Here is a 16,732-nt window from a genome sequence, read left to right as displayed (position 1 = left end):
CTTGTTGTTACAAATTTGAAAGCAAAGCAAATTGTCAATTACATAATTACAAAAAAAAAATCCTCAATTGTGGTGGCTATTTTATCTTTGATGTTTCACTCAATTTGGAGTGCTTCTTAATCCAATAGCTCTTAAGGTGGTTGACCCCTTGCTTCTTGACTCAAATTCTTCAAGGTATGACATGAATCCTCCTTTCCAATTCCCTAAATGACAAATCACAAGCAAGGAAACAAAGAGACAAACAATAAGCAAAGACAAGCTACCTAGGCGGTTTGACAATGGAGAGTAATGAAAATAAGCTATGAAAGTAAGCAAGAAATTAAAGTGCAAGAAATGCAAACTAGGCGGATCCTAAGAGTGTTTGGATGATCTTATTTAAGGTTCCCAACAAAACACTCACTATCCGAAGGGAAAATTGCCTAAAATTATTACACACAAATGGAAGTAGGGTGACCTATTGGAGGCTCCCAACTTACTTCCAATGAAAGGCCTTTTTGTTACAAAATTTGAAAGCAAAGCAAATTGTCAATTACAAAATTACAAAAAAAAAGTCCTCAATTGTGGTTGACCCCTTGCTTCTTGACTCAAATTCTTCAAGGTATGACATCAATCCTCCTTTCCAATTCCCTATATGACAAATCACAAGCAAGGAAACAAAGAGACAAACAATAAGCAAAGACAAAAAAAAATGAAATGAAAGCTAAACCAATAGAGTTTTAACAAGACAAATTTTCAAGGATTATTCAATAATTAAAGCAATGAAAAGCACACAAAAGCAAACAAGGAGTCAAAGAGAAACCTAGAATGGACCTAGAGTAGAGTAGAAAAACAAAAAATTTTAAGTAGCCTTTCCATCCAATTGAGTATAAGCCATATGAAATCAGTAACACACAAGTAGCCTTTCCATCCAACTGAAAAAATTTTAAGTGCCGTTATGAAATGAGTATTACCAGAAAGCTTGAAATGAGTATAAGCCATATGAAATTAGTATTACCAGAATGCTTGGATAGTCAACAGTCAAGCAATAAGGATCTAGCATGCCTACATCTTAGTACCTTCTACAAAACTGAAGAAAACCAAGTCAACCCAACAAACAGTTAAATCATAAATGCTACGTACCTTTGTGAAGCTCCGCTTATAGGTAAAATCTTCCTTTTTTTTTTTACCTTAAAAGGATACTAATTAACAACGTTTCTCTTTACCTTGACCTACACATCAAAAGAGACAACAAATCAACTACCTCTCAGCCTGGAAGATTATGATTGTCATCAATTGGCTCAAAACCAACAAATTCCTATAGCTAGGAAAACTATTGTGACAATCTTACAACTAGCTCAAATTCATTTACAAAGAAAAGCTGCATACATTCTAGCAGCAACGGTCTTCAACTCTTGGTAAAATCCTCAACCCTAGTCACTGGTCAGCAAGGATCCCAAACTCTTGTAACATCCTCAACCCTGTTTATAAATACGACAATGTTATAAATATTCTAAGTATCACCCTTTTAGTATTTTATTCCTTATTCATAAACAAAGAAAACCAAGCAACCACAAATATCACAATGCTATAAATATTATAGTATCATCCAACATCATTAAAGGGCTAATAAAAACATCTCAATGTAAAACCACAACAAACATCTTATGTACCACACGAGTGAGCAACTAATAAGTAAAACAAAGCTTTCACAACAAAAATTCAGCAGAAAGTAAAGAAAATGATTGAACAAATGAACAAGATTTTTCCACATATGCAAAGCCTAATCCAAGAACTATTGCAAAGACAAAATTTACCATGAATTGGAATTGGGTAACTCAGAATTGAAGCTCGGCATTCCTCTTTCAGGTCCCTTGTCATCTTCAACAACAATTATTGTACCTGCATGTCCAGTTACTCAAACAAAAAGGCAATAGACCTGGTTACAAAAAGTTTCCTTGTAGATACTATAACTACCATTAAAAGCTTTTGTAATTATTTTTTTCCTTAGGGATAGATGCATTTCAAAATAAACCATGCATGACTTAGCCATCTTGTCAGCACTTGCTACCTCAAAACCATCTCTTCTATGGAACTCTTTAACCTGCTCCATTAGTTAAAAACAAAACAAGGATCAGTAAATCCTTCAGAAAAATGTCTTACAATACATATTATATTAGCAGATCATTAAAATTATAGATTTTGCAAGCTTGTCCAATGAGGTGACAATGAAAATACCTAGTGTTACTACCTGATATACAGTTTTTGCTGCTCGTTTTATTGTCGATTCCAACTGCATCGATGCATCTTTAACAAGCATACCACGAACCAGAGCAGCAACCAAGTTGACCTTCTTTGGACTCTAAAATACCATAGAAAACAAGGTATGTAAAATGTGCAACTAGTCAGATATTAATCAGATCCTTCTTAAACCATAAATTAAGACATTTTCCACAGCAAGCCAGGGAAGGCATTTCAATGGCTAAAAAATTAGATGCCAACTTTTCTGCAAAATAACATGTTGGTTAAAACACAGAAGTTTCTTAGCAAGTAGCTAGGCAGTGGCACCACATAAATGTAACAAAACATTGTAATTTTTCAATATTTATGTTATTGCTAAGCTGAACATACTTGTGATGATACTTATGTTCACTTTAGCATGCATACTAGAAATGTGATTAGCAAGTTAAAATTAAATAACTGGCTGGCCTGCTCTCAACAATGCCCAAGTCTAACTAACTAGTTCCAACTCATCATTACTCACTAACTCCTGCTAACCAGCTTCCTGATCTGTCTTTTTCCTGACCAACTCTTATGTTGTCTACTCCATGACTGAACCATGTGTCCTAACATGGCCCTTTCTTGGAGCTACAGCCTTGTCCTTAAGGATCAAAGAAGGAAACTGGCTACATCGCACAAATTCATCCTCCCACATTGTGATTAATTTTCCCTTCCTCTTTTCCAGCCTTTGTTGAATCTTGTCTCTCCTAAATAACTTGTCTGCTAATCATTACCATTACATATTCTGGCCCCACTTCATCCTCCCACATTGTGATTAATTTTCCCTTCCTCTTTCCCACATTGAGGAAGGCACAATTTAATTATGAATTTTTTTTTTTGGAAGGCAGAAAATATATAGTATTAATATAAACATATCAGTACCAGAGGTACGGATGAAAGATGAACAAATACAAGACACCTATGGTGCCGCCCTCCAAAAAAGAGAAGAACCCAACCAAGACCCCACCACAGAAGATACAGGAAACCCAACCCAACTTAACCAAAAGACTCTGAAAGATTGGTAGACCAGTGGTTAAAAAGAGTGTTGAAATCTTTCTCTCTAGCTTTTAACCAAGACCAAGCTAGAAATAAAGCATCATCCATCACTTTGGATGAGCACTATATGGCAGCATAGGAATTTAATTATGAATATTATAATGCATATTTAGTGATTAACATAAATGAATTTTGAATGTGCAGTGAACGTATCCTTTTTCATTAGCATAATAGACACTCTTAAAAAAAACCATTATACAATTCAAAACTACAACATAATAAGAACAAACAACATTATGCTCCCTTTGTTCTAATTTTTATACCACCATACGGAATACTGATACAAAAGCTGAGGAACAAGGGGCAGTTAACAGAGAACACAAACCAGAGGTCCAAATACAGAAGCCAGGGGTGCAGATAAAAGGAAAATCAAAGATGGCCAGGGGTACACCATAAGACTATGTATAAGTAAGAAAGGGAGAAAGGAAGCTGACCTGGAATGAAGAATTGCTAGATGGTTGATGGTCCTGCCTTAGGGAGACAAGCTTACCCATAAATTGTTAGCCAAAGGTTGTGACCGGAAAACACTGTTATTTCATTTGTAACAAGCTAGGCATGATTAATATTTAAGCTCAAACTTGGGATTTGGGAACAATGTTAAAGAGCTATTATGGATTGAGTTAGAATTAGACTATTGAAAGTATATGGGCTTGGCCCAAATATAGTTTGCACTGCATTGTATTTAAATCTTAAAATATTAGCATATAATACAAAAAAATACAACAATAACGAAAATAGCCTTTTGAGCATTAACATTTAACCAGACCCAAGGAAAAGAAAATGCAAAAGACAAATATCAACTAAAGAAACATGTCAAACAAATATTGGCATTCAGGGAAGTAACAACTAGTTGCAAGTAAAACTTACATATTCTTAGGAAAGAAATGAGCTTGTACCCTTGGAATAGATCTATCTTCTACCAAATTGAGTTTTTTGAGGGCAGCTCTAGTGCATTTGGATTTCCATGTGTCAATCGTAGACCAGACATGACACATAACCCACACCGTAGGAAATAACATCAAGCATAAATACAGGAGGGAGTAGATGTTTTTATTTTTTCAGAACCCAAGAAGAAGATAAGGATCCTCTAGATTATAGGAAACAAAGAGAAAGGCCCAACCAAACCATAATGAAAGATTCCCTTTTTTCATTCACAAAGGTGTAAAAACTGATACAAAAAAGAATTGACCATTTAACTTTAAATATTCCAAATTACATGAAAAATGATAGAAGCAGGGAATGATGGTAAATAAAACAACAAAACAGAAAAGATATCAAAAAGGCATGTCAGGCACCTGGTCTAGAGAATCTTGAAGCGAATAATGGGCTTCTTGAAAAGTAGAGAAGGAAAATTCATCCCATGCAAGGGTCATGGACAGAATGGAAACACTTTCCAGCTCATCTAACTCAATCTGGGAGCGGCTAAAGAATTAGTATTTAATGTTATTAAAGTAATGGCAATAAGAAGTTGAACCTTTACCTGACAGAAGGCCAGTTATCGTGCATCAAATATCAATACCACATTCATAAACCACTCTTAAAGAAGAACAGTCACAAATAAAATATAAAGTTCAAGGCTGAAAATATGCTGCTATTCAACTGGATAGTTCCAAAAGAAAGATCACTTTGGATTAAGCTCGCCACATATTAGTAGAAGAACATTACAAAACATAAGCATATTTGATAAATAAGGAAACGCTTTCCATTTTACTTTGATTGAATTGAACCCTTATAAGGTAAAATTGTTATACTTCAGAGTGTAAGAGAATCACTCATTACAAGACATAACATTTAGAGTTTGGTTCTAATGATTGGATATTTTTAGCCAGATCAGACTTGACCTGCATTAGAGTTCAGTAGTAGTTAGTAGATTAGGTTGCAGTCCCTACAGGAAAAATATATATCAGCCCATATTAACCATAAACAGTAATAAATTCTTCTTACAAATTTGAAAAAGAATAAACATTGAAACCATATTTCTCCAAAATATAGTGTTGGAATTTTGTTTGGTATACTTGAATGCATGAAAGTGTTTCATTTTTAAGTATATTGAATACAAGAACACTGTATAAAAAAAAAATAAAAAAATACATGAACACAATATAACAAAATATAAAACCAACGTGCATTAAGGATCTCATGTTTTTGTATAAAAGCATAAGTTTTATTTTGATATACTGTCAAATGTAAAAAAAAAAATTGTAAATTAATTTAATATTGAGTTAATTAATAGGCATGTGCATTGTTTGTGCAAGAAAATTATATTATCAATCAACTAGAAATATTTATCATATAACTTTAATAATAATTATCATGAATATCAATAAATTTATCACACATATGACAGTTTGTGATTAAATAATAGTGTAAAAGTTTTTTACACTTTCAATCAACTAACTAGAAATGATGACATATAAAAAATTATTAAATTAATTATTATAAAAGTTAACAGACTTAATATATATGATAATTTATAATTAAATAAAAGTGTAAAAAGTTTTTATAAAATTTCAGTGCATAAATTATTTACTATGTATTATTTATTCTAAAAAATTATTTTAGATACGATTTTTAAATAATTATTATAAAAATCAATACTCTTATCATAATTGATAATTTATGATCAGATTTTTATCATAGTTAGTGAATTTGAATTAAACTCTAAAAGCAATTACAATTCAAACCTTGAGGGGAATTAAACTCAAAGAGAAAACTACAAATCAAGTTGATGGAAATAAAAATAAAAACTAAGTGCAAAAAAAGAGCCAGCAAAGCAACCAATTGAACTCCAACAATGCATGTATTAGCAACAGCATTCAGAATGACAACAAACCAAGTCACAGGAAAGAAATTAATAAATCATCACACATTCAAAATAAAATAAAGGCTAAAATACACTATTGGTCCCCTATAATGCTCAATCCGCAATTTTGGTCCCCCTATTTCCAAATCAAGACATTCAGTCCCCCAATTTTTCAAAATCAGCGATTTTGGTTCTTCTGTTAGTTGACCGTTAATTGATTATCCATGGTCAAACATTGAGTGAAAAATAAAAGTATCTAGGAGACCAAAATTGCAGATTGAGCATTATAGGGGAACCAAAAATGTATTTTACCCTAAAATAAATTCATGAAAATAAGGACATCCATGTAAAACAAGCAATATTAATGAAACATACAGCAGGAAGAAGGTTGGAAACTGCAGTGCCTGATGATGTAATGGCTACTGCTGGAATGTGAGATCCTCTTCCATATCCAACAGCATGATATGCAAGTGAACGCTCATCGAAGCATGAAATACATGTGATTAATTTGTGACTTGCAACAGCAACAGCAACAGGGGAAGGTCTAGATCCAGGAGCAATACACAAATACTAAACAAAAGAATAAATCAGAATCATGCATTAATATTGGTGCATATGTAATATTTATCAGATCATCTCACCATCAAACCAAGTCTTGTGCATTCTTCAACAATAAGCGATGCCCAAACAGTGTTAATATTGGCACTTTCTTTCAGGGAGTTTGATAATTCATTGGCATGATCCAACTGATAATACAAGAGACAAACATAACAAGGACAAACTTCAGACAAATACAACAGATAAACATAACAACTAGAAATAACCTGGCAAATGAATAATTTTCTTCTTTTTTCTATGGTACATGAATTAAATTTCCCAAAATCTAAGGTGGCAACCATCAAAGCTAGATATCTAGGTGAAATAGAGCTTATTTTTAGATCTAGACCATTTGGTTATTTAAATTTTAAAAATCTTGTTCATCTTATAATTGATTTTGAGATAGAATTTGTTCTTAAAAAGCTCAACTCTAAGTTGGCTTTCTTCTAGTCTAAAATTTTCCAAACTTCCATTCCCTTTTATTCTTCCTCTCTCACAGAGTCATTGCAGAATAAGATAAAGGCGTAAAGACCTATACATCCAAAAGTCAATCATCCTGCAAAAAAAAAAAATTATAAATTGAATTTGAATTAGTTTTTTTGTTAGAGCTGTAATAAAAAGAGTATAAACAATTCATAAACTTTACCTAATGTAACATGAATAGAGTTCAAACGTGCTGTCTTCGTTCTTTTAATAAAATGTTGAATTTCAGTACAAGGTAAGTGGGCAGTGTACTGTCTGTGATTCAAGACCAAAGGGATCTTGTGTGCAGTGTTATAAAACTCAGACTGGACCAGCCAGGCCAACCGGTTAAACCGGAACCCGGGCATAGCACCGGCTCGGGTCACATATCAAATCGGATATGCATCTAACCCGGTGCCATGTAATCAACCCAACACTGAACCAGTAAGAACTGGGAAACTCTGTCTAGTCGGATACACTCAATTTCCCAGTTGTACTCTCTCACTTTGCAAATTATAAAACATATTTATTTGAAAAATTAATGAATATTTTGGACTGGTAATTGCACAATAATGCTATTCCGAGACTTTGTTTAAAGAACGAACACAGTTGCAATTGCATGACATCTATTGTCATATTAATGAAAAGCTCCTTACCACATAATAAAATAAACACGGAAACATTTTCTTTATTTTCTAAATAACTATTTATTAGCAGCTTGATCCTTCACCCAATCCTTTATGACATGCATATTTAATGAAATTTTTATCAGAATAAAATAAGGGACTGGGAGAATGTCAATGTTATAAGGGTGCAAAGCTCCAAATATTAAAATTTAAAAATATAACCTAAAGGTGAAAATATTTGTTATAAAAGACTCAGGTTGATAAGGAGTACTCAGACAGATAACTGAATCATTTTAATAATTTACCCTGCTTTAAACGACAGCAATGGACATGCCTAAACTCTCTGAAATTCTTCTTCAGATATTCCTGCAACTTAGGGACATCCTGTCTCCAAAAAATATCCCAGAGAGCACCATCTGAAGCATCCCCCCCAAACAACAAATCACCTTGATTTACTTTTACTTTGTCAACCTCTATGAGCTCTGATCCATATGAAATACCATCCTCATTAGCAATGGCAACCTCATTACTACCAGACGGTTGATGAAACTGATCAACTTCTTTCCCATCACATAATCCACCTTCTTGTTCCATGACTTCAACACTAGTTTGCCTGTCCAAAGCATTTATTGTAGAAGATGAATTATATTAAGCATGTCAACATTAGTTTCTCCATCCTGATCATCACCAAGTAGCTCCCTTTTCTCTTGCTCGAGATGCTTTTGCTTCAACTTCTCAATGACAGTAAGTTGATCAGAATCCAGTTTCACTTCAGCAATATGAGTCAACGCATTTACCTAAAACAGCAAAATTATTAAAAAAAAAATGCTTCAATTCCTTCATTGATAAGCATGCACTCAGGGCCACATACAGCAAAATATACAAAACACTAACCAATGTTTGATCAGGAAAATCTATGCAACTGACATAAGTATATATACGCAAATTAAAGCCTTCTCTAAGCCAAAGGCATCATTCATTTCAAGTCCTTAACCATACTAATGTGATGATTCTACTATCATAACAAGAGTAGTTTTTCTAATTATCAATCAATCATTATAACAACCAGGGAAATAACTCGTCAAATATAGAATCAAATGAGAGTTTATGAATTGAAGACAATGCACAGAACTTAAAAACTGACATGGAATTGAAGCCACAAACTACTCATAAGAAAAAGAACAGAGAAATGCAATGGCTTATCAAAGACAACACTTTATACATCCTACAAACTATACACCATCCAATATGAAATCTATTTAAAAAGTTCAAATAATTTAGAAGAAATCCTTGAAAATAACAGCCCAGGAAAGAAATAAGCAAATAGAGCATACTGCATCAGACATATCACAATGGAGCTTAGTCACTGAATCACCACGTCCAAGCTCCTGAGGAAATCCATAAGCAATATATGTTTTTGGCCCCAGGTCTGGCTTTAGAGAACCATTAGGCAACTTCACAGCAAGGTTAAGAGAACCTTTGTGAGGATCAGTATATTCCTTGAAGGGTAAGGAAGATATGAACTCAGCACAATGACGAGGCAATTGTTCCTCAAATAAATTAGAAGGAGGCCAATCTTTTAATTTCAATATCTGTGGCCAAGCAAGCCAATCCCTACGACCATTTGTATAGCCAGTAAAAAGTTGGTGGATATTAATTTCCCCCTGCATTTAACCAATACCTCAAAAGAGAAATGCAGAAATCAGCAGCAACTGAATAAACAAGTCCAGTAAAGAATTACTAAATCAGTAAAATAAAGCAGATATGATTTACTCTAGTCTGATTACTAAACAGAAAAACAGAATGAGTACAAATCGAAAATAACATTTTCAACAAACTAAAAAAAATAAAAAGTACATTTTACCCAACATCAGCTAGATGCTGCAAGTCTAAGAACTAGACAAACATACCAAAGGATGCAAGGGCAACAAGAAAGGTCTGGGCAGGCAAAGCAAAAACAGCAAAATGGGGCAGGGACAAGAAACAGCCAAACATTGAGATAAAATTTTCTAAGATGATAAGATAAGGAGCAAAACCTAGGACTAAGAAGATGAATATGATGATGATGGTAGCAGGATAAATTGATCACACTAGCCATATTTCTTGAGAATGATGGAGAGACAGCATAAAGCATGAAACAAGGGCTTAAAATTTGAGACTGATATAAAAACTACACTCAGAAAAATGATTTCTAATTATCACCCTAATGTGCGTTTTGTTTACCAACATTCCACCTTAGGCCGGTATCTCTTTATGACCCAGATAGCAGAACATCTACAAACTGTTTCTTAAAGTGGAACCATCCACCAAAAAATTGTAATTTTTCAGTACTTCACAAAATATTTCAAGGACATTCTGTTCTGATGACTCTATGGAATTCAATAACTGACAATATTAAATGCACTGAAATAACTCTCAAGTCTCAATCCAGAAAAGGTGGAGTTACTGAATTCAGGAAACATGTAGGAAATTCAACAACATAAAAATTGCTAATATTAAATAATTCTCCAAATGCCATAACTGCAGTGGTTCCAGTTAAAATAAGTACCAACATCAAACAATTAAACATAATCTTCATGAGAATGAAGGTGAAGAATGAAATTTGTGTAAAAAGCTCTCCATGGTCAATAAAGTTAAAGATTGGGAAATTAAGCAAACCTCAGTCCAATCTAAGCAATCAATTGTTTTCTCCGCCAAATGTTGGCCATGCTTGGTATTAGTTACATGACGTAATGCACGCCACATGACAAGCGGTTCCCAGCTTAAACCAGATGTACATTCAAGCACATTGCTGACAATGACAGGCTCCCCCTTTTCCCAATGCCACTGAAAATGCCTTAAATCCTTGTACTGAGGATCTACAGCTTTAGAACAGAATAAATAGTTGTCAGTCAAATCTTCCCAAGAAGCAGCCTTCCTCATATTACTATAGCTAACATCTGTGTTTCTATCAAGCTTCAAACATGAACAGAAGTTGTCTGCAGTCTTAACTACATTTTGAAGCTTGTATGCTTGCTCTAGTTCTTTTGCTTTACACACTAACTCAGACAAAATGTTGACCCAATATGCTTCTCAGTTCAAGAAAACCATGGTTACATTCATCATTGACTTTTGGACAAGGAATTCAGGGAAGTAACAACTAGTTGCAAGTAAAACTTACATATTCTTAGGAAAGAAATGAGCTTGTACCCTTGGAATAGATCTATCTTCTACCAAATTGAGATTTTTGAGAGCAGCTCTAGTGCATTTGGATTTACATGTGTCAATCGTAGACCAGACATGACACATAACCCACACCGTAGGAAATAACATCAAGCATAAATACAGGAGGGAGTTGATGTTTTTATTTTTTCAGAACCCAAGAAGATAAGGATCCTCTAGATTATAGAAAACAAAGAGAAAGGCCCAACCAAACCATAATGAAAGATTCCCTTTTTTCATTCACAAAGGTGTAAAAACTGATACAAAAAAGAATTGACCATTTAACTTTAAATATTCCAAATTACATGAAAAATGATAGAAGCAGGGAATGATGGTAAATAAAACAACAAAAGCAGAAAAGATATCAAAAAGGCATGTCAGGCACCTGGTCTAGAGAATCTTGAAGCGAATAATGAGCTTCTTGAAAGGTAGAGAAGGAAAATTCATCCCATGCAAGGGTCATTGACAGAATGGAAACACTTTCCAGCTCATCTAACTCAATCTGGGAGCGGCAAAAGAATTAGTATTTAAAGTTATTAAAGTAATGGCAATAAGATTGTTGAACCTTTACCTGAGGTATGGAAAACCAAAAAGAACCTTTCTTTCTGGTGACTCACATTATCATCCAAATTGACAGAGTGATTTAGAGTCGGCGTCGTTCTTGGATACATAAATGAGAGGAAAGACCGAGGAGGAGTGGGGTTGGGAGCAAAACAAAGTGAAGGTCTTAGGACAGTAGGGGAAGAAGGGGAAGGAGAATTCAAGATTTGGAGAGCCTCCTTCAGTTTCTCAAGTCCCTCCTCCAATGTCAACGCACCGCCAAATTCACCGCTACGGATATAAAACCAAACTCTCACTCTCTATATATAAAAGAAAACCGCCAAAGGACATTATAGTATTGATATTCTAACGGCCAAATTCACCGCTAACGGATATAAAACCAAAATATTAAAAATAAGATTGAACATTATATTATTGATATTGGTAAGAATAGGAGATTATTACATTTACCTTTTATTCACTATCTATATATAAAAAAAAGAAAATTATCAACATAATTATAAAATTGAACATCTTATATTATTGACATTAGGTAAAAATAAGGGAAAAAGAGTCTACTTATGAGCTTTTTTATCAATTAGGGATAAACAAAAAATATTCAATTTTTCAATTGGGGATATATTTTAAAAAAATTACTCAAAATGGGGTAAGTCGAAACAGGTGTTAGGACTTCTGACTCAGAAGTAATAACACCGGCTACGACTTGTTATTTTTCTAAAAAAAAATTTTAACTGAAGTCGTAAAAATATGTACGACTTCAGTGCAAATGTTATTTTTTTTACGACTTTTAAAGTCATTTTTTTAAAACGGAAGTTGTATTTTGTTTTACAACTTTAAAAATTCGTAAAAATATTTTTTTTTCTTTTTGTTAAATTTTTTAAATGTTTTTTTACTATTTGTAGACATGTTTTTGTTATGTTAACCTATTTTTTTTTCTTTTCCTAAATCTGTTTTTTCTTTTAAATTTAATATTTTTTACATTTTTATTTTTATTTTAATTAAAAAAAGTTAAAAAATATATTTAAATATATGATAAATAATATTAAGTTGATTTTATTAGTATATTTTTTGTGATTTTATTTTATATGTTATTATTTTATTTTAATGTTTTATTATTTAAAACATGTTATATATATTTTTAATATAGTTTACTTTAAATTTTTTTTATTTAAAGTTTAAATAAGCTATCAATAAAAATTAAAAATAGCATAATTAATACATTAATATAAAACACACAATACAAATAAAACGCATAATTGCTTGGTTCACCATGTTCATCAAAATCATGTTGTTGCTCGTCATCACTGAAGTCGCTAACATTATCTCTTATTATGGGTTGTTCAATAGTCATCTGTAAAAGAATTATTGATTAATAAGGAATCATTGGATTCTATGTAACGTAAAAAAAACATTTTTAAATATCTTTTTCGTGTGTGTAACACTAAAAAAATTATGTCAGTATGACTCTAAGAAACACGTCAAAATCAGAGAACCAATTAATTGTTTGGATGCAACATATGCACCGAGGTGAGAATGAACCCTCCTTTTATAAATTTCACGCGAGTGAACAGTGTTTATTGAATCGTTCATGCTACAACTAAACACTAATATTCTAACACACAAAATAATAATTTAACAAAATTAATTTAACATGTATAATAATTTATGTAACTAATTCGTAAATTAATAATAACTAAGCACTATTATTCTAAAACATAAAATAATAATTTAATAAAAAAATTAATTTTCCATGTATAATAATTTATCTAACTAAGCGATAAATTAATAATAACTAAACACTATTGTTCTAAAACATAAAATAATAATTTAAGAAAATTAATTTATCATGTATAATAATTTATCTACCTAAACTGTAAATTAATAATAACTAAACACTATTATTCTAAAACACAAAATAATAATTTACCAAAATTAATTTAACACTAAACCATAAATTAATAATAACTAAGTGATATTAAAAATGCAAAACTAATTAATTATTTTCAGCAAAGAAAAATAAGCTTTAGAACATGCCATTAGTTCACTTGTGCAACAAAGAAAACAAGAAAAAGCACGCATCCTTGAAAATAGCATGCATAGTGTATTGTTCATGCAGCAAAGAAAAACAAGCTTTAGATCAGTAGTGTATTGTTCACTCACGTTAATGCAATGCATTGTTCACTCACATTACAACACTGAAATAGCAGAAAACAACCGTCAAGGGAATAACTTTAGAACAATAATGCTGAAAACAAGCTTCATAGGCTCCAATAATTTACACCCATGAAGGTTGCACATGCATGAATAGAATAAAAGTAGTCATGAAGCATGCTTATACGGTCATTTATGGTGAAATGATTTATGATAGCATGGAATCTTGCCAGAAATAAAGTAGTCAAATTTAACTTATGCTGTAAACATGATTTATGATAGCATGGACCAACTTGCTTTAAGTTGTTAAATTTTTTAAATGCTTTTTTATTATTTGTAGACATATTTTTGTTATGTTAACCTTTTTTTTTCTTTTCGTAAATATGTTTTTTCTTTTAAATTTAATATTTTTACAATTTTATTTTTATTTTAAATAAAAAAGTTAAAAATATTAAGTTGATTTTATTAGTATATTTTTTGTGATTTTATTTGATATGTTATTATTTTATTTTAATGTTTTATTATTTAAAACATGTTATATATATTCTGAATATAGTTTACTTTAAATGTTTCTTATTTAAAGTTTAAATAATCTATCAATAAAAATTAAAAATAACATAATTAATATATTAATATAAAACGCACAATACAAATGAAAGAAAAACATAAAAATTACAAGTTATTTTAGTCATGTACTTGTTTGTATGGACAGTTAGTCCGATTATGTCCTTCACTTCTACATAATGAGCATTTCTTAGGCCTATTTGGAATTGGTTCATCCATCTCATTATGTATTCGAGTAGTGGTCGGCTTGCCTGATGTCAATCGTCGTTTCGAAGGATCAGACATAAAATACGAATCTAAATATTGTGGCCATGTGTCTTCACTTCCAAGGGAATGAAAATGATGTTGATAAACTTTGAAAATGTTTTCCAACTTGTATACAGGGTCAACAAAGTCATCATAATCTAAATTGCAAAAAACACACGCTGCAATTGCATGCAAGCAAGGTAGTCGAAGTGCTTGAAATTGTCCGCAATCACACGACCATTCATTCAATTTGACAGTGCATGCCATTGCTCGTCGATCAAGTCGCGTATTTGCAATTTCTTGAACCTCAAACTCCCCTGTTTCTCGAACATACATGCGAACATAATGCGAGGTAGCAATGTGTTGATTTTCTTGCATCATGACATATACGTCTTTGGAGTACCTATGCCCTGCCTTTATCATATTCATGATTTTGATGCCGTTAGTAACAAATGAATCATTTATTTTATTAAATGTTTCATTGACTAAGGCAGCAATAGGTAATGCTCGGGCTCCTTTCAAAACAGAATTCATACATTTAGCAAGGTTGGTAGTCATATGGTCATACTGTTTTCCTTTATCATACGCCTGAGTCCATTTACTCTTAGGAATTTGATCCAACTAATCTGCTGCTTGTGGAAACTTTGCTCGCATAGCGAGCAACTTAGCCTCAAATCGTAGTTTCCTCATCTCATACCATGTGCGAAAAGATAGAAAAATGAGTAATAAATAGTAAACATGTAATAAAGCAAGAATATGATGCATGAAATAGGAAGAAACATACCCATATTGATTACTTGTTTTTTTAAGTCAACATTTTTAAACTGTTTGTTGAAATTTGATGCAATGTGGCGAATGCAATACACAGACGAAACATCTGGTTCATTCCAACCAACACGTTCAGATTGTAAAGCTGCTAGCAAACTGGTTCCCCTGTCTGATATAATACATAAATTTGGTTGCAGAGTAACATATCTTCGCAAATAATGCAAGAACCACATCCAAGCTTCTCTAGTCTCGCTCTCAACAACTGCAAAATCAAGTGGAAAATTGTTCCTACTACAATCTTGTCCGATGGGAGTTAACAAAGTACCATGGTATTTGCCAGTTAAAAATGTCCCATCTAATTGCACAAGTGGCTTGCAATATTTGAAGCCTTCAATGCATGGATTAAAGTTGTGTGTTTAGGGTTTGGGGTTTAGGGCTTGGGGTTTAGGATTTAGGGTTTAGTGATACTTGTGGTAAAGTTGTGTGTTAGGATTTAGGATACAATGAGAAGGATATTTGGACTATTAATGAGTTAGTTAATTAAAGGGTTTTATTAGATATAAATAGGGGAAGAAGGATATGAAATATTCTCTTCTATTTTCTGTTCTTTTCTTATATTTAGTAAAATTCTTTCTTTTCTTCATCATTTCAATTTTGTTCCTAACATTGTGAGGCTAGACTGATTAATCTAGGAAAGCAATGTAGCTAGGCTCATGTCTCTAGGAAAGTCATTGGGCTAGATTATATCTAATCTTATAGTGCATGATTTGAACCAAAGAAGGCGGATCTGAGTAGTTGAGGTTATGAGTCAACAAGAAGAGAGAGAAAATGAATCAATGTGTCTTTCTCAAACTCCACCCATGTAGACTACAAGCGCTAGCCAAAAAAATAAATGAGAAATTGAATCCATGATTATATGCCCTATATTTGCAATCACCTTTTTCTCCTTGTTGTCTAAAGTCACCTAACACCTTTGAGATGAAGGTGGATTAAATGAGCCATGCCACATTCGTTTCAAACTATGTAAATGGATACTTGATAGTGAGGACCAAAAAGGTAAAGAATTGCAACTATAGGCACCAAAATGAGATGTTTTAAACTATACGGACTAAAAGGGAAAGTTATTACAACTATAGGAAACAAATGGGTAATTTCAATGTTTTCAAATAATGAGGTTAGCTCCATCTTTCAGGTTTCTCTGATCATCTTGATATGTGACTGATATTAACGTCTTTACTTTTTTGATCAATTTGTTTGCATTTGAACTAAACTCTATGTATTTGACTATTTGGATTTGGATTAGTACTTGGTATCTTTACTCATTCCAAGATATTTTTCTGGGTATTACTTGATTTTACTCGGCAAATAAATGATGACGATGGGTACAAAATTATTGTTTTTCAATGTTGTTCAGTTTTCTTTCATAATACAACAACAACAA

At 32.4% G+C, this 16,732-nt stretch overlaps 1 pseudogene across 1 annotated transcript; it reads right to left on the bottom strand.

Moving 5' to 3' along the window:
* Nucleotides 1–1,153: 1,153 nt before the first annotated feature.
* Nucleotides 1,154–14,952, bottom strand: LOC114404416 (annotated as a pseudogene). Its single transcript, XR_003664961.1, has 13 exons — nt 14,659–14,952; nt 11,573–11,861; nt 11,387–11,443; nt 10,459–10,664; nt 9,135–9,464; nt 8,135–8,597; nt 7,245–7,268; nt 6,757–6,861; nt 3,747–6,685; nt 2,228–2,338; nt 1,794–2,080; nt 1,366–1,457; nt 1,154–1,208 (listed from the first exon to the last, which is right to left on the bottom strand). The product of XR_003664961.1 is annotated as an uncharacterized LOC114404416 (transcript).
* Nucleotides 14,953–16,732: the final 1,780 nt, after the last annotated feature.

The sequence above is a fragment of the Glycine soja genome, unplaced genomic scaffold (genome assembly GCF_004193775.1).
Source record: "Glycine soja cultivar W05 unplaced genomic scaffold, ASM419377v2 tig00033679_1_pilon, whole genome shotgun sequence".
NCBI classification, from domain to species: Eukaryota; Viridiplantae; Streptophyta; class Magnoliopsida; order Fabales; family Fabaceae; genus Glycine; species Glycine soja.
Note: the sequence above shows the minus strand (reverse complement) of the source record. Positions and strands in the feature narration are given on the sequence as shown.